The sequence below is a fragment of the Lissotriton helveticus genome, chromosome 5_1, assembly GCF_964261635.1.
Source record: "Lissotriton helveticus chromosome 5_1, aLisHel1.1, whole genome shotgun sequence".
NCBI classification, from domain to species: Eukaryota; Metazoa; Chordata; class Amphibia; order Caudata; family Salamandridae; genus Lissotriton; species Lissotriton helveticus.
Window position 1 is genome coordinate 205,886,880 of NC_136065.1, and position 18,527 is coordinate 205,905,406.

The window sequence follows — 18,527 nt, forward strand, 5'->3', positions numbered from 1 at the left end:
AACTGTGTGGTTCAACAATCCGGAGAGGGAGTGATTCTAGGGTTGAATTTTTCAAGAGAATTGAGGATTTGGGTAAGTCCTGAAATGAAGGCAGAAGGGCTGGGGCGGTTAAGGGCTCCTGGGTATACTTGGCTGTCTGACAGCCAAGCTCGGCTTGTTGGCCCGTCCAGCAGCTTGCTGCTGCCCTGCTGAGCCTGAGAGTCCATGTGTACCCATTAATTTCCAGGGTACAAAAACAGCGCCAAGATAACTCTGATGACTCTTGTTTGAGAGATTAATGTTTTCTCTAGACATACTTTACCTGCCATAAAGTAGCATAGACGATTAACGTAGCTGCGCAAAACACAACTTGTAAGATTCCACTTTTCACATGGAAACATTTTCACTTTTTAAGATTCTGCAGAGACCCAGGTGTGACAGTTAAATAGAACTTTACATAAAATCCCCTATACTCATTTACAAATGGCTTTTCTATCCTTTTCTATACTTATTATCAGTCCCAGGCCGTTAAGGCAGCTCTACAACACATAATACAATTCTTCGTTGCAATATTTATTGTTTAGAATATGTACAGATGAGGGAAAAATATTCTGCCTTTTGGTGATTGTGTAGCGGCTGCGACCTTAAAATACTGGTCATGTCAGTAAAAATCAGGCCAGGCGGCAACCCTAATTGTTACATGCAGATTTCTAAGATTGCTTCAGTGGTTACTGCATTTGTCAAAGAGGTACTGATGTTACTTAAAGTGATTAAATTACATTTATTTCAATATACCTCAGTGAGCTGTGAACCGGCATCACAGAGCTTCCTGCAAATTGCAAGGTATAGAATTGCAACTTTTTTTCTTACAATCTTTCCTTACTCCCAGGTTTCTAAAAACGGTTCTTTTGAGTAGAAAAAAGTCTTATTAGCACAGGCAACCACTGCTTTATGTTACAGACCCCGACTTGGTTTCTCCAGGCCAGGTGCTCGGCACATATAATGTCTACCTGTTATGGAGGATATGTGGCTCCTATACCTCCTGCCCCTCATTGCCGAATGTAAATACCATGCATGCATTGATTTACACTGTTGTATGAGTCATTATCTCCGTTGAATATATTTGTGTGATATAAAGCGTTCAGACACCCTATAAACGGCGAAATAGCACTATTAAAGAAAAGTGGTATTTACATCCTTACTGTAATCACTCCTCCCTACCATCTTCAGATTGCTGCTATGAAACTGAAGCAGATGAATTACCCAGGTACAAATTAAACATATTGCACTGATGCTGGGCCTGATCCAGCTCAATAATATACACCTGACCCTCTCATTTCCAGCAGTGATTAAAGGAAATATGTACAGAAGGAGAGAGTGGAAACTGCTGGTGAAAAGGAAAGGGGTGACGAGAGGTATGCAAATGGTGGATTTAAAAAATATGTAGGGATGAAAGGGGGCTACAGCTCTGGCCTCACTTTGCCCAGATGGGCATGCAAAACTGGCCATGACCCAGGTTCCTGCCGCACACGAGCAGTACTTCTTTCATTTACAACTGACGTATGTGTGACTATCGCTGCGCGCTCTGCAGAGGCCCAGGTTTGTATGAGTATTTAATCTGAACACCTTAAAGACCCACTGGCAGGCACAGTGAGAAAATCTTACTGCTTCCAGCCTCAGGGCTCTCAATCATGCCAGTCATAAAGTAACACACCCTGACACCAAGAGGCGACTCAGTTCACAATATGTACTATACAAGTCACACGTTGCATACAATTAAAAATACAGAAACACAACATCTGGTAAAGAAATACATACGGGTGTAGTAAAACATGTGAAATGTAAACAGGGACTGCTTTGCGGACATATATTATCTTAGGGTTTTTCCAGTCTTCGTTGACAAGTCAATCAATGCTTTTGCCTTTAAAGTTAAGAACCTGAATATATGGATCCATTTCAAAGGCAGTTTTAGGACCTTTCACACTTCAAGTCTACAAAGGAGCTGAGCAGCCTCATGTGATTGCCCAGGTCAGTGATGGTATGATCGCAAGACAACTTGAAGGAATGGAATGGGCCTCTTGTCGTACTGCGATGACCCTTGCAGTTTGCAAAACCAGTCTTTCTGGAATTGCTTTAAAGCCAGGGGGGGTTTCTATATATTTGTATCATTTTGTGTTGTTAATCCTGCGAGATCCATTAAATATACTGGTTAAATATACTGTTTTAGGAGCCACATGACAAAGAGTTTCAACATTTTTGCACCTGAGCTTAAGTAAAATGGGTTATAGTCTGCTCTTGTAATATTCATTCATCTGTGCCAGGATCAGATTTGAGGTGATAGAAGTATCCGTTAAAAGGTCCTTGAGGGGACCGATCTTCAAAATCAATAATTATGAATGGGATTTGGACATCATTGCAGAAGTGCATAGGCACCCATTAAAACTTCTACCAATATATGCAAATTGAACTGAAATTAGATTTATGGTCATAATGTTTCCTCAAGGCTGTTTTTGCATACTTTCAAGGTTGAAACTTGGAGTTGTTTTTTGGGCTGATCCTGGTCTGCGTTGGGCTGAATTTGGGCTTGAACCTGGACAGCCTTGGGCTTGTAATGGGTCTCAAAATCTGGCAACACTGTTCCTGGTGCAGAAGCAACAAGGACATTCGGAGCGAGGAGGTCCTGTCAAGTAAGGCAGGTTTTCTATTTTTTGCATATGGCTGCCCCTGATCCCTGCCCCTCCCTGTAGATGCCAGCCGCCACTGATTGGCTCATCTAAGCAGTTCACCCCCATACGTACTCTAGCAATTGAAAACAGCCCTGAGATCCACTTAAGATTTGATCCAAGTATACGGAAGACCCCACCTGGAAAAATGTCACAATGTACAAGAAGAGTCACAAGTACCCATAGGTACAATCAGAGCTAATAGGCCTGTTAGGTGTGTTCATAACATCAGCAAACGTTTGTAAACGTACACAATTTGCAAACCAGACTGAAATTATTTTGCATACTATGGGAGTGTCGGAAACAGCAGCAGAGGACAGATATCCACATAAAGTAGTGATTTGTTAGACCTTGACCAAGCTTCTGGAATAAGCACCTACCTCACAGCTGAACTGACCTGCTATAAGGTGCGCATACACTACACCAAACCTCATCCATCCAGGCAGTTTTAACACAACATGTGAAGAAAAAGCAGGCAAGGTTGGGAAAAAATATTTTGGGAAACTAATGCCAAGTAATGGTACTTTGTGAATGGGTGCATTTTTTAATCTTCTGCATTTGAAATGTATGTGTAGAGTTTAAACACGTCTACTTGTTTTTGCATAACTAACCTGCTACTGCCATTATTCCTCACTCAGCTAACTTGGCATCACCAAATGTGCCAGACGCCTAGCCTCAGATGGGCTACATCCCGGCACAATAGGTAAGACATTTTTAAAACTAGATTTCTCAGTTGAACTGCAAAGTGGAGTAGCATAGAGTGCAGTGGTGTAGAGTGGACTGGAGCGGCGAGGAGTGCAGTGGTGCTGCATTGATTACAGTGGTGTAGAGAACAGTGGTGCAGATTGGATTGTTTCAGAGTAGAATGAAGTGGCGTGGAGTGGTACAAGGCAGAGTGCAGTGGCGTAGAGTTGAGTGTCCTATATAGCAGTCGTGCAAAGTAGTTTAGAGTGGTTAGAATGCATTGGCATAGAGTTCAGTGTTGGAGAGTAGAGTGGCAAAGAATGAAGTGACTCAGAGTTGAGTGGCACCGAGTAGAGTGAAATGGCATAGAATGGAGTGGAGTAGAATAAAGTGTTGTAGAGTGCAGATACATATTGTTTCAGAGAAGAGGAGTGCCGTTGTGTGGCGTAGAGTGCAGTGGCGTAGAGTGCAGCGTGGATTACAGTGGGGTAGAATGGATTGGCATAGTGGTGCAGAGTGGAGTAGTACAGAGTACAGTGTGGTGGTGTGGAGTGTAGCGGCATGGAGTGAAGTGGCGTAGAGTGCAGTGTTGCTGTGTAGAGTGGAGTGGTGCAGATTAGAGTGGAGTGGTCTAAACTGGAGTGGTGCAGAATGCAGTGAAGCAGAGTAGAATGGCGTAGAGTGCATTGCCATAAAGTAGAGTGACATACAGTAGAGCAGAGAGGCGTACAATGAAGTGGTGTAGAGTGGAGTGACACAGAGTGGAGTGACACAGAGTAGAGTGCAGTGGCGAAGAATGGTGCAGAGTGGAGTGGCGTAAAATGGAGTATGCATGATGTGATAGCTCACTGCCATTACATACAACACATTTTTGATTGAAATGACAATTTGCACAGACATATCGTTTTACTGTAAGTATACAGTGCACAAACAATAATTTGGAATTATATTTATCTAGTGTACTGATTTGTTTTAGTCGTATTAAAAATATGTTTCGACCACAATTCAGGATTACAAAAAAGCTTCATTTGTGCTTTCCCATTTCTGATATATTCTGAAATATCTTCACAGTTCTTTTAAAGGCATTTAAATTTTGTTGTGCTATATAAAAAAAAGCCTTTTTGGTCACATAAATCCTCTCACTTTGAAGTCAGAGAAAGAAAAGTAAACACCAAGCTCCCACAGTAGACAGAGACTTACATTTGACCTCGGTCTTTGAATGTGCATCAAACCTGACAAGATAACAACAAGATTTACAGGTCTGTTTACAGAAAGGAGCACTCATGGAAGAATACAGTAAATAGGCTATGCTCCAAGGGAGGGATAAACTCAACCTGGACAGCCTAAAACAAAGTCAACAAATAGAAAGCAAGCAAGTGTGAGGTACAAATCACAAAGCCAATGGTCAACAAGCATTGCAATGCAATAGCTCTCGCATTAAGTTTGAGCTATTGGCATTGCTAAATATTGCAACACCAATTGCAACAAAAGTCTATAAATTGTAGGCCCAAAAAATGTGTATTTATTTTTGTAGCAATGGTGGCATGCTGTGCTTTACATGAATATGTTTAAAAGTAAAGTGCGCCATACTGCGATTGCTACAATAGTTAATTGTGGATGCGTTAACAATTGATGTGTGCACTGATGGCGTGTGTGCCTGGTGGAAGTGTGCACTGCCGGCTGGTGGTGTGTGTGCCTGGTGGAAGCGTGCACTGACGGCTGGTGGTGTGTGTGTGTGCCTGGTGAAAGCGTGCACTGACGGATGGTGGTGTGTGTGTGTGCCTGGTGAAAGCGTGCACTGATGGATGATGGTGTGTGTGTGCCTGGTGAAAGCGTGCACGGACGTCTGGTGGTGTGTGCCTGGTGGAAGCATGCACTGACGGCTGGTGGTATTTGTGCCCGGTGAAAGCGTGCTCTGATGGCTGGTGGTGTTTGTGCCCGGTGAAAGCGTGCACTGACGGCTGGTGGTGTTTGTGCCCGGTTAAAGTGTGCACTGATGACTGATGGTGTCTGTGCCTGGTGAAAGTGTGCACTGACGGTGTGGTTGTGTGTATGGTTTTGTGTATGTGATTATGTGTGGTTGTATGTGTGGTGTGTGTGTGGTTGTGTGTGTGTGTGTGGTTGTGTGTGTGTATGGTTGTGTGTGTGTATGGTTGTGTGTGTGTGTATGGTTGTGTGTGTGTATGGTTGTGTGTGTGTGTGGTTGTGTGTGTGTGGTTGTGAGTGTGTGGTTGTGTGTGCGCTGGGTCAGGCGAGACCGTAAAAAATGAAACCCTCTTGGCCATAAACAGGCTCACAAACTGCTATAAAACCGGCCCACATGCTGACCCATCAGCCTATTGGTCACTGCCTGGCTGCCCGATAGGCCGGTCAGACCCTGCGGCACGAAGAACAAATGCTGCAGAAATACACAGATTTCTTCTAATGCACTGATCTGTTTTACTGTGTAGTGAAAGAAATCATGGTACCTATGAGCGGAAATAACACAATTTAATAAATAACCTATGCTTTGAATTTTGATGAACTGTAAACTCAATTTAGTAAGCAATCCATTTAATATTCATTTATTTACAGCCCTGGCTGGTCTGCAGTCCTTGGAGGTTTTCTAGGTTTGTTTCCTACATGCTTCCATGGTACCCATGTGATGAGAACCTGGACGTGGTCCTCTGAAACCAAATTACGGCTCTTCAGTTTGGAGGTCTCTTATTGCGGCGCAGGGGGCATGGCTTGAAAGACTCAGCAGGCTGGCAAAGAAGGGAACTTCAAAGTTTTAGCAACAGTGGATGAGACAGATGGCTATAGTGTTTAGCAATGCAATGCTGCATATATCCCACATACCAACTGGGAGCCGATCGGATGAGATGTCTTCAAGTATAGCTTGGTGTTGAATAGAACCACCGGGGCATTGTGACCGTCTGCGCACCCCTACAGCTGTCTCTTTATATATGAAAAGAATTGAAAATAACTATAAACCGCGACTGGATGGTTGCCACATCCCAGTTATATCCTCCACCATAGGAACCCATGATGGCCCTACCTTAATGGTCACTGGATGACCAAACGTAAAGCGCTCCTGTCTTATCTATGTCCTGATGAAGACCCCAGAATGAGGTTTCCACTAACCCTTACACCATGCGGGGTCGAAACGTAGACCAGACCACACCATTCCTCTAAACATAGGAGAAAATAAATGGAATAAAACACATCCTATATAAAAGAGCTGTATGGAACTACTGATCTAAATTAGACTGTAAAGGTTGTACTGAATCTCACTGTGATTGTGTTAAGGTCACAACACCTTTACCCAGTCCCCACACTTATCCCATCACCCCTATCCCACCTAACTACCTCCTTTTCTTTATCACCGAGAGCGCGTTGTTATACAACTATGTAAATACTATGTTATAACTTTGATGGACACAAGTTATCTAAATGATTCATTTCCAAGGAATTTCTTTATGTTTTTTTACAAGTTTTTCTGAATTAACAATCTCCGGAACTTATTGATTGATGCTAAGTTTCCGTTTAACTATGTGCTAAAATAAAATATGCATTGAATCAATGGACTGATTATAATTTGAGATACGCAATGTTTATATTTGATATTTGATGCTTTCAAAAGAAATATACTCTGACCCCTTCGTATGTACCTGATTATTGACCCAGGTCAGATAGTTTTAGGGCTAACCCCGTTAAAACTTATCACGCATATATACCCTGGCCGGGAGGCTGGTGGCATCTCGCTGTAGTGACGGACGCTGCATTTTTCAATTATTTGGTGCTGTGCATATATAAAGCGCTCACACTAGACGCCATAGAGCCATAAGTGTTCAGTTGGGCGAGGGTCGCGCAACAAAATACAAGCGGCACTGAACAAAAAAACAACACGGCAGCGAGTGGTATGCGCGCGCCACTGCGAGCCATATGTCTTTAATTATCACGCCTGTGTCTGGGCACGATAGTTGAAGACATATGGGCTTTGGTGCGCGTAACAGACACCAATAAGCCATGGGGGGAGCAATGCGCCCGCCTTTGGCCTATTGTGTGCTCTGTTTTAAAAAAACACGCTCTCAAAGCTCAATAGCGAAACCCAAAAGGGAAAGCACACGCACGATTATGTGCGATTCCAGGGTACATTTTTAAACCCCCTGAAAAACGTCTCAACTGCGCGGGCACTGCTGCGCAGTGCATCACGAGGGGTGAGCCCTAAAAACGGGAGAATGTATTTTCCAGGGAAGCTTTCAGAATGTCTCCAAGATGTCTAAAGCAACCAGACAGCTGCGTTGTCTGGTAGGCTTCGATCTAATAATGAAGTAATTTACACATAAATACTCTTTTTGCTTTGTTTACGCCCCTGATATTTTCCCCCCTTTGCTTATGAATCATGTCCTCAGGCACTAGCTTTAGCTTTTCCTTTTCCTGAATTGCAGCCTCTGTCAAATACCAGGATACATATTTACTCCTCGCTGGATTCCATTTGGGCGAGCTCTCTTCATGGTCCAGCTCTGTGCCCCAGCTAAGATGGTAAACAACCACTGCCAGAGTGAATTTAGCACCCTAGATAATTCCTTCTGCCCTGTACACCAGGCTCAATCTCGACCACTACTCATTTCCCTAATATATACGCTGCACATTCTAGGAACACTGAGTGGTCTGAGGGGGCAGCGAAGGAAGCATTCACACTGCAGAAACCAATCAAGCCCTCCCCACACTCACTCCCCCCACGAGTCCCCTGCTCCGCCTCCTTGCCCGTAAATCAATAACCTAACGAAGTCAGTGATGCGGAATACGGATATTAATTCACATTTCTACAACAAGCGGATGGATGGCTCATGATCCCCCATGGCCAGTGTATTATATGGCAGCATTTTTTTTTATAGCACTTCATATCCCCGGGCAAGGTCCCAAAAGGCTTTCAAATGTTTAAGTAAAAGGCTACTTCATTTGTTAAGAATGGTTGGTAGAGAGTGGGTTTACAAAGCGGTAAAAGGCTACTTCATTTGTTGAGAATGGTTGGTAGAGAGTGGGTTTACAAAGCGGTAAAAGGCTACTCCATTTGTTGAGAATGGTTGGTAGAGAGTGGGTTTACACAGCAGTGTATGTTGAAAGTATTCTGGTGTCCTGCGAGAGGTTCTGAGATGGCGAGAGCAAACTTGCAGCTTGGCTTCACCATGATGTGAAGCTGAGATGTGGCATGGCGAGTAAATGGTGCAGAATACAGCTACAGGGCGGGTGCATGCACTTGACAGGGCATGGAAGAGGGCAGTGGTGTCAGTGGTCACCCGGCTGACACACGCGCAATGACACAGACACACACAAACACGTTACAGCACCAGCTGCTTCCTCTGGCTCTCAGGAGGTGGCTATGGCCAAGACATTGGTCTTGCACCCACGGCGAGTATGCCAAGTTCACCCACCAGGCCCCTGTGGGTGTGATCAGCCTGCACCAGCCTGCACCAGATATTCACAGCACATTGCCTAATACACAAGAAAGGAGGAGACTGGTGTAGTGTCCTGGCAATCACACAAGGACACAAGGCTTATTGTTAACTCTGCTCTTTATTCTCCACGTCCTCTCCCCAACCGGTCCCTACTCTAACTGCCCTTTCCTGTCCTGTCCCCTCCTCTTCCCCTCTGCCCACCTAGCTCCGCCCACCCCAGCTACTGGACTGCTAACTTCGTTACATCTCCCCCTTTCTTAACAAAGTAACAAATGAAATAGAGATTAGTCCATCTCTGCAATCAGTCTCTTGGGAGGCCGCACGTGACGGCGGGGTCTCGCTGGTGTGGACACGACACTTTCAGGTGAGGGTTCATCTATAGGTGAAAGTCCGGTGTCGGGTGCGACAGTCTCAGGGTTGTCCCGGCCTACAGGTGTGGGGACCACAGATGTACTTTCATGGACTTCAGGAGAGCACTTCTTGAAATGAGAAGCGTTACGGGTGACTCTTCGAGTCTCTGATTCTGCTGTCACCATGGTGCCCTTTTGTTGGTTAATTGTTAGGGGCTCATCCTTGAAACGACAATCAGTCTTTTGGCGTTGTTCCCGTTTGACAACAACTCTGTCGCCTTCCTTCAGGGAGGGGGACCGGGCCCTTCGCTTGCGGTCCGCATACTCTTTCATTTTGTCTTTGCGGTGCCGATCTGTTATGGCCATTTCTCTGTGTTGTTGATCTGATGGAGGTTTTCTCAGTGCTCCGTCCCATGTGGGGATCCGATTCCTCATTGTCCTCCCGAGCATGAGAGAGGTTTTCTCAGTGCTCCGTCCCATGTGGGGATCCGATTCCTCATTGTCCTCCCGAGCATGAGAGTCGCAGGGCATTGGCCCGTTGTAGAGTGGGGAGTGGTCCGGTAGGCACTAAGGACCTCGTTCAGTGCTGACTGAAGATCTTTCTTCTCGGCCGTGGCTTGCTGGAATGTTCTCTTAATGGTGGACATGAATCTTTCCACAGTGCCATTGGCCTGAGGCCAGAGTGGCGTGACTTTGCGATGTTGAAAGTCCATGTGTTTCGCGAAGTCGCTGAATTCATGACTATTGAATGGAGGCCCGTTGTCCGTCTTGATGACCCTGGGAACACCCCAAGTCGCGAAGACTTCTTCAAGTACCTTGAGGGTGCAGGCGGCGCTGGTGGATGATATGAACTGGGCCACTGGGAACCTGGAGTATTCATCCAGGATGACGACTACATACTTCCCGGATTGCAAGGGGCCATAAAAGTCCATGGCAACTTCTTGCCATATTTTGTAACCAAAGAAGGATACTGAGTTCCCCGGGGATCCAAAGGGGGGTATGGGAGGTTGGAGACAGAACTAAACTATAGTCAGGGAACTGGGAGTTCCCTTGTTGGAACTAAGGGACCTCACACACCCAGTAAACTAGGTGTCAAGCTTCATCACTGGTCCCCTGCTCCTCGTCAGACTGGCGCTGCAATGTCTGACGGGCGCCGTAGGCGCGCTTTGTTGGAGATCTTTTGTTCCAGCCAAAAGTTTGTATGCGTGTGAGGGGTCTGGTGGTGGTGTAGTCGTGAAGGGAAAGTGAGGTTTAAAAGAAGGTGAGGCAGTCCACAACGGATTTTATTCGGGTGGCTGACTCCCTTATTAAAAGGGTGAGAGGGGAGAAAGAAACTGTATGATTGACAGCGGACTGACTCAACCCTCTAGAAGGTCGACATGTTTCATGCCTGTATGGCAATTCTTCAGGACCTCAAACAAATGTACTACACAGTGCAAAATAATAAGGAAAAATTAAAAAGATACAACCTCAATGGGTCAATCAGGGAGCAAGCCAACAGGTCCTACTCTATGGGGGAACCTGGAAGAACTTCTTGCCATACCCCGTCAGGCAATGGGGTAATCTGTAGGGGTGCAGGTGGATTACTGTGGCTGGTCAGTTGGCATGGGTGGCAGTCTTTCAACGTGTCCTCAACCATCTGGTCGAGGGCTGGGAACCAGACACGTTCTCTCAGTGCTCTTTTGGTGGAGACGACTCCTCGATGGCCTTCGTGGGCCAAGTCGATTACTCCTTGTCTCAGTGTCGCTGGTATAACTAGTCTGTGATCTCTGAGGAGGAGGTCGTCACCAGTTACAGAGAGTTCGTCGGAGACATGTCGGAAGGCTTGGAGTTCTTTCTTGACAGCAGGGCTTTCCTCTTCCTCCTGCGGGTGGTATCTCCATCTGTTGGTCCGGGTACGCTTTATTACTGCTTGTAGGATGTTGTCTTGGTTGGTCGCTTCCCGAATGGCGTGCATGGGGATGGCTGGTGGACGAGCATGATTAGCCACAAAGTGAATGTATTCTTCCGCAATGGAGGGCGCAGTCTCTGATGAGTCTCGGGGGTGGCGAGACATATAGTCAGCTGGATTCTCATCCTTCCCCGGTTTGTGAATGATCGAGAACGTGTACTCTTGCAGCCGCAAGCCCCATCTTTCGATCCTGGGGGGCATCTTGCACTTGGGATTCCCATAGATCGTGACAAGTGCCTGATGGTCGGTTATGAGTGTGAAGTGTTTCCCGTATATGAAGATGTGGAAGTGTTCGCACACCCACACGACGGCCAGTCTCTCCTTCTTCGGTTGGGAGTATCGTTTCTCAGGGTCTGTTAGGCTCCGACTGGCATAGGCGATGATTCTCCTCTGATCCGACTCATGGTCGTACTGTGCCAGGATGGCCCCTAAGCCCACGGGGCTTGCGTCCACAGTGATTTCCGTTTTCCTCTTGGGATTGAAATAGGAGAGGCACTTGGCTGATTCCACGGCGTGTTTGATGTCCTTGAAGGCACGCGCACACTCCGGGGTCCACACAAATTGTGCGCCAGCTTTCGTGAGGAGCCGCAGTGGGTGACTTACGGTGGCGTAATCACGAATGTAGCGGGCGCAGTAGCTTGTCATTCCAAGAAAGGAGCGCAGGTCGTTGACGTCCGCCGGACTCTTGGTGTTGTTGAGCGTGGCGATTTTGTCCGGGTCAGGTCTCATGCCACTCGCTGAGAAGATGTGTCCGAAGAATTTCAGGGTCGATTGATGAAATTCACATTTGTCCTTGTTGAGGGTCAACCCAGCTTCCATCAGAGCAAGGCAGACACGATCGAGGGCGGTGTCATGCTCCTGCGTGTCCAAACCGTAGACCAAGATGTCATCGCTGTAATTAAGGGCGTTAGGGATGTGGTGGATGACGAGACGTATGGCCTCCTGAAAGATCTCGGCGGCTGATGAAACGCCAAAACTGAGACGTTTGTAGCGGAATAGACCAAGATGGGTGGCAAACGTCGTGATGGGGCGAGAGCTGTCGTCCAGCTCGAGCTGATGGTAGCCCTTGTTAAGGTCCAGCTTAGAGAACACGGTTGCCCCGTTGAGCGCCGTGATCATGTCACTCAGGAGTGGGCCTGGGTGTCTCTCCCTCTCAATGGCCGTGTTCGGCAGACGCATGTCCACACAGAGACGGACTTTGTTTTGGGACCCTTTCTTGGGGACGATAACCACCGGGGACACCCATGGAGTGGGGCCCGCAGTGCGCTCAATGATGTCGGCGTCCAAAAGTTCCTGCAGTTCACATTCAACCGCAGATTGCAAGTGAAATGGCACTCTTCGCGGGTGTTGAGCCACTGGTTTGATTTGTTCGTTGACATGCAGATGGATTTGACGGCCTTTCAGTTTTCCCAAACCTCTGACGAGGGAAGGGAATTTTCCAGCGCAGTCCGAAATGTCATGGACATTGAAGAGGATGTGCACCAACTGAAGACGTTCAGCCGTGGGGAGGCTCAGCAGACAGTCAGCCTCAGGTCCTTTAATGACATGGATAACTGCTGGGATGGAGAGCTTGCCATGCGTGAGGGTGGTGTCAAACTTGCCCAAACATTGGAGAGGTTTCTTCGCCATCCAGGTGTAGACGCGGACGGGCGCAAAGTGCAGACGTGGTTTGGGGTCCATTCGGTCATGTTCGGCAACTGATATGTAGTTGAGCGATGCTCCGCTGTCCATCATGAATTTGGCGGCGTGGTTGCCCACTTTGATGTTGAGGCGTGGATAACGTTTGAACTGATCATGATCAGCAAAGTTGACATATTCGGTGGTGTATGACGAATGCCTGGATGAGGACGATCTGGAGTCTCTTGACGGAGAACGACGGTCCCACCTGGAGCGTCGAGAGTCGTGGCTGGAGTGTGAGGACGTGGGAGATCTCGGAGGCTCTTCCTGAACTGCTCTGATGTGATGACGTTTGGCCTCCGATCGTGAGGGCCGCTGCGACCCATCCTGTCTGTCACTGTCGTTGCGTTTTTCTTTGTGGTAGTCCCCACACATGGCCTCAAAGTGGTTGGATCGTCCACATTTTCTGCACCGTTGGCCCATGGCAGGGCAGGAGTCGATGTGAGGGTAGTCGTATCCACACCTAAAACATTGCCTCGTGCGTTCAGGTCGGCGATCTCTCCTTTCGGGTACTTTCCTCCTATAGTCCGGGCGTCGCCTGGGCGAGTACTTGGAGCGCCGCGATCTGTCTCGCGGGTGACGTCTTCCACTGTCGCGTCGATCCTGTCGCCCCTGTCGTCGTTCAGTGATGCGGTTGGCGTGTTCACGGCTGGTACTGGGTCCGGTTTCAATTTCCGCCGCGTTTTCTTCGGCTTGGTCGTAGAGCCGGGAGTTCTCTTCAATCTCTGCGAGTTCCTGTGGTTTTCTCAGGAGTCGCCGCCTCAGCGATTCCGAGTGACACCCCGTGATTATTTGAGATTTGATGGCTGCATCCGGCGAGAAGTTTGTAAAGTCACAGTGTTGGGACTGCCGGCGCAGTCGATGTATGAAGGAGCTCAGTGGTTCTTCCTTTCCCTGGCGCTGTTGGTGGAATTTGTGTCTCTCATAGTCAACATTTCTCTTGTGCAGAAAACGGTTGTTTAGGACGGTTCTTACTTTGTCATAGGTGTCACTATCTGTGGCTGGGATCTCACGTACAATCTTGCTTATCTCACGCCCCCCAAGATTGCGGAGGGCTATTATCTTGTCTTTGTCTGGTTCTATTTTGGACCCTTCAATGTAGTCCTCAAAGTCCTCTAGCCAGTCTTGCCACTTTAGGCCCATGCTGCTTCCCGTTGTGACTGACAATGGCTCCGGGGCTCGCAGGTGGGTGCCTCCCTTGACGTCCTTCTGCGCGGGAGGGTTAGACATCTTGGCAATGGGTTTTGGCGCCCACGTCCGCTTCTTGCGTCAGCGACTGGCGTGCGTTTCCAAGGTTTGTTCTCTTGTGGCTAGCAATGCTTGTTTGTCTTCCGATACTTGTTCCTTTGTCAGTGCTTGTTTTCTCTTTCTTTTTTTTTTTTCCGATGGCCAATGCTTGTTTTCTTTTCTTGATGCCTGACTTCAAAATGGCCGCCTCTATTTTGCCCAGGGAGGATGTCCCAGAAGTCGCCTGACTCAAAGATGGCCGCCCAACTCTCACGAGACTTAGCCACATGCAGCTCTTCTCACCATGCAAGCTTCACAGCTCTTCACAGGGACTCACCCCGGTCTTCATTGAAGTCCCACGCCTTCCTGCTGGGTTTATTTCGTCACTGTATCTCGAGAGAGGGTACCCCACTGGACACCAGGGAACAGGGTACAAAAGACCGTAAGTCAAAAGGAAATCCCTGGGGGATGCTCGTTTCTGCTTTCACACCACTTCATGCATACATAATTAGAGTCTGTGTGGCCAAAAGGCCGTGCTTAAAAAATTATTTCAATTTCCACAACCAGATTGGATCGTTTACAATCTATATTTTAATAAAAACATGTACAAACATATACAAACACATCGATATCACATTAAAAATTTCAGCACATCTCTGTTATAAAAAACACCGATGAGCAGACATTTAAATCACAATATTTTCATCACAGTCAAAAGATTTTTCAAAAATTCAAAGATTAAAAAATATAGTGCAAAACACATAAGAACATATATATACAACTCATATAGAATTAGACCTAATCACGTGTACCCCCTAGTTTGGTTGTGGCTACCGAATCTATTTGCCACTGTTTATCGTTGGATCCAAAGGCTTGCCAGACTATATCATCAATGGGACCAACAGTAACAGTAAGTTCTGTACATCAGTTGTTCACTGGGCCCTAGTTGGATTCTCAGTATTTACAGAAAATGCGTCGACGCGTTTCGGTGCAGCACAATTGATATAGTAGCACCTTCTTCAGGACTTCTTAAATCGGGGTTTCTTACTGGACAAAATGGTGACAAGCACCCTCTCCCATCTATGTTGACAGGTTTGCTAAGTATCTTATACACGTTTAAAACTCTCATTGGACGGGCATAACGTTCGTGCTCTCCTTAGGGAAACTGGATATGTTCTCGTGTTTGATCGAGCCGCGTCTCTGCCTCGATCAAACACGAAACGTGTATAAGATACTTAGCAAACCTGTCTAATACAGCACAAGCATAGAAAAAGCGAATCTGATAGAAGTATCCCTGCTCAGATAATAGAGACAATTCCCCGGGGGGATCCTGAGACGTATCAGTGAAGACGTCTAGAATAACCCCACGGATACCTATAATTGGACCTCCCTCAACATAGATGGTAGAGGGTGCTTGTCACCATTTTGTCCAGTAAGAAACCTCGATTTAAGAAGTCCTGAAGAAGGTGCTACTATATCAATTGTGCTGCACCGAAACGCGTCGACGCATTTTCTGTAAATACTGAGAATCCAACTAGGGCCCAGTGAACAACTGATGTACAGAACTTACTGTTACTGTTGGTCCCATTGAGGATATAGTCTGGCAAGCCTTTGGATCCAACGATAAACAGTGGCAAATAGATTCGGTAGCCACAACCAAACTAGGGGGTACACGTGATTAGGTCTAATTCTATATGAGTTGTATATATATGTTCTTATGTGTTTTGCACTATATTTTGTAATCTTTGAATTTTTAAAAAATCTTTTGACTGTGATGAAAATATTGTGATTTAAATGTCTGCTCATCGGTGTTTTTTATAACATAGATGTGCTGAAATTTTTAATGTGATATCGATGTGTTTGTATATGTTTGTACATGTTTTTATTAAAATATAGATTGTAAACGATCCAATCTGGTTGTGGAAATTGAAATAATTTTTTAAGCACGGCCTTTTGGCCACACAGACTCTAATTATGTATGCATGAAGTGGTGTGAAAGCAGAAACGAGCATCCCCCAGGGATTTCCTTTTGACTTTATTTCGTCACTACCACCAGGTAGGCTCACGGAATTCACTCCGACGCGATCGCCGGACACAGATGCGAATTCCCACGCATCGGGGTGAGGTTTTCAGCAACGCGGCACAGTCTTTCTTTTACGGGACGGCGCTTCTTCTCACAGCGCTCAGCCAGTCCCCAACAATTATTTCAGCAGCGCAACAGGGTCGGGGTGAGCTCCCGAGCCCTTGCTCAGCTTCCTTGAGCCTCGCTTCAGCCCGTACTCACGTGGGCACCTGCAGTCTTTCTTTGGCGCGAACAGCGCTCGATTACAAATTCCTCCCTGGTACTCGAGCAGCACTTTGTTCAGCTGCGCCAGGGGTTTTCATGACATTCACTGATCGCGGCGTGTAGACCTTCTTCTCTGGTCCTCGTGACGGCGATCTTTGGCGGGCTCGCGTGTCACAACCGCAACTCGGTCGGCGCGACGCCCAGGGACCGGACACTGCTCAATTGGGGTTCTTGGGATGGCGGACTGCCATATCCCACCTTCGTCGCCAGTTGTAGTGTCCTGGCAATCACACAAGGACACAAGGCTTATTGTTAACTCTGCTCTTTATTCTCCACGTCCTCTCCCCAACCGGTCCCTACTCTGGGAAGCAGAAAGTGACAAAACAGAACAAGTGCAGTAAGTGACTCAGAATCATTCTGGCCGCAGTATGGGAGTGGCGCGCCATCAAGCAACTGGTATGAGCTGAAACTGAAGCACTGGCATGTCCTGACAAAGCAGGCCCTGGCTGCACCCCGCCTATCCAGAGACGCTTCTACCACATAAATCAGCTCCCACAAGCATCATCACAGCTGAACATAAAACACACATCCGTTTGAGGCTTCCAAGACAGTAATAGGAAGTTGAAATGAAGAAACAAAATACTCAGCGTGGCCGCCCTTGTCCACTGTCTGCCAGAGAAGGCCACAGAAAGCCTGCATAGGACGTACGTGGAGGATAATCCCCGTGTCAGCCACCGTCCGGGCTAAAAGGAGTTCTTCAATGTGGAGGACTGTATGGGCATCTTGATGAAATGCGGAGTCACCACAGAGGACAAAATCTTAAAGGGAGAGATGCTATCCTCACTAGCATACAAGAGGGAGTGGGTTCTCTTTTTCTGAGGACGTTAAGAGGCACTGCAAAGTAGAAAATGGCAGTGCCTTGAACTTCCTACCACACTAAACCAGTGAGGAAGGAAGTGTCTGCAAGCACTGCTGCTTCCTCTTCAAAAGAGGAGCTGTGCCTTCTGCACAGAGTCTGCTTCCAAAAGCAAGAGTCAGGACCGTGCACCTCTCACTAACACTTCATTTACGGTTCTGAAAGACACAGCAATAACATTTTAAGTCTAAATATTTAGAAGCCATTCACTTTCTGGAAGTTTAAATACTTCCATTTTTTAAACTGAAGATGCTAAGCGTAGACCTAAGTGAAACAGCAAATCCATCCTGCTCTGGTTGAACTAGACCTGATAATTCCTAGATTTCATATTGCAAGCAAGATTTATAGAGGTTATTTCAGATGTTGAATAAGATAGAGAGCGATTCACAGAGGAGCAACACAGGTGGCAGGTTGGGATGGAGTAGAATGGTGTGAAGGACTCTTAGGCTACTGAACAGTTGGTCAATTCGTTAGAGACATGGACAATGGTGAAGCGGACTATAACTGTGCAGACAGCAGGCCTTCGGGTTCCACAGACTAATGCATCCACTCCAGGGATCTGTGTGGTTTCACGGTCACAGGCTCGAATCCTGATGGATCCACTAATCCTTGCAAGGTCGATAACATGAGTGCATTGAAACAGATAACTACAGACATCAGTTATCTGTCAATAGCGCCAAGTGTCTTCCTTGTGGGGCAACCTGCGAGCTGCAAGTGCACCTTTTGTTAAGGTTCAGGCATGCTATAAGCTGCGAGTGAGGCTTCAAGTTGTAGGTCATTTACATATAAATTGTATGAAAAGGTGTGTGAAAAGTGTGAATTGCTGTAATTTACCGGCGATACTGGCGTCCAATTATAATTTTTCAGGAACTTGATAGTTTCTCGACAGCCCTGGGAATTACAGATGCAGAACACAACTGAACACAAAATATCTCCACAGTTAACACCCAGCTAAAGTTCACGGGCTTAACATCCTTTGCCAGAGATCAGCGGATACTTCAACGTCTCGACTTAGTGCTGCTAGAAATCTGGCACCTAAATCTGAAGCTCCACAGAGGGATGTGAAATTCTAAACACACTGCAATATATGGAAATCTTTACCCTGGTGGCTCCAAGTTGTTCCTTTTCCGACTACAACAAATGTTGAATCTTCTGAAGGATACATGTCGTACCAGTGAAGGCACTTTTAAAGTACACAGTCAGTCCAGGTCCTTGTAACTCTTGCTGGACTACCAGATTTACAAGAAATTTCACAGGTTATTCAATAAGTTTCTACATCTACTTCAAACAGA

The 18,527-nt window shown here is 46.6% G+C and overlaps 1 protein-coding gene across 2 annotated transcripts in view; it reads right to left on the reverse strand.

Annotated features, from left to right (window-relative positions):
• SLC31A2 (solute carrier family 31 member 2) overlaps positions 1-18,527 on the reverse strand; it is an 82,208-nt gene that overhangs the window by 33,102 nt on the left and 30,579 nt on the right. Inside the window, exon 1 of one of the 2 annotated variants that reach the window (XM_078642007.1) lies at positions 16,963-17,010. The exons of the other annotated variant lie outside the window; for it this stretch is intronic. The gene's annotated coding sequence lies outside the window, so the exon portion shown is untranslated. Of the gene's footprint in view, positions 1-16,962; positions 17,011-18,527 lie in introns of those variants that run through there. 2 annotated transcript variants of the gene reach the window in all.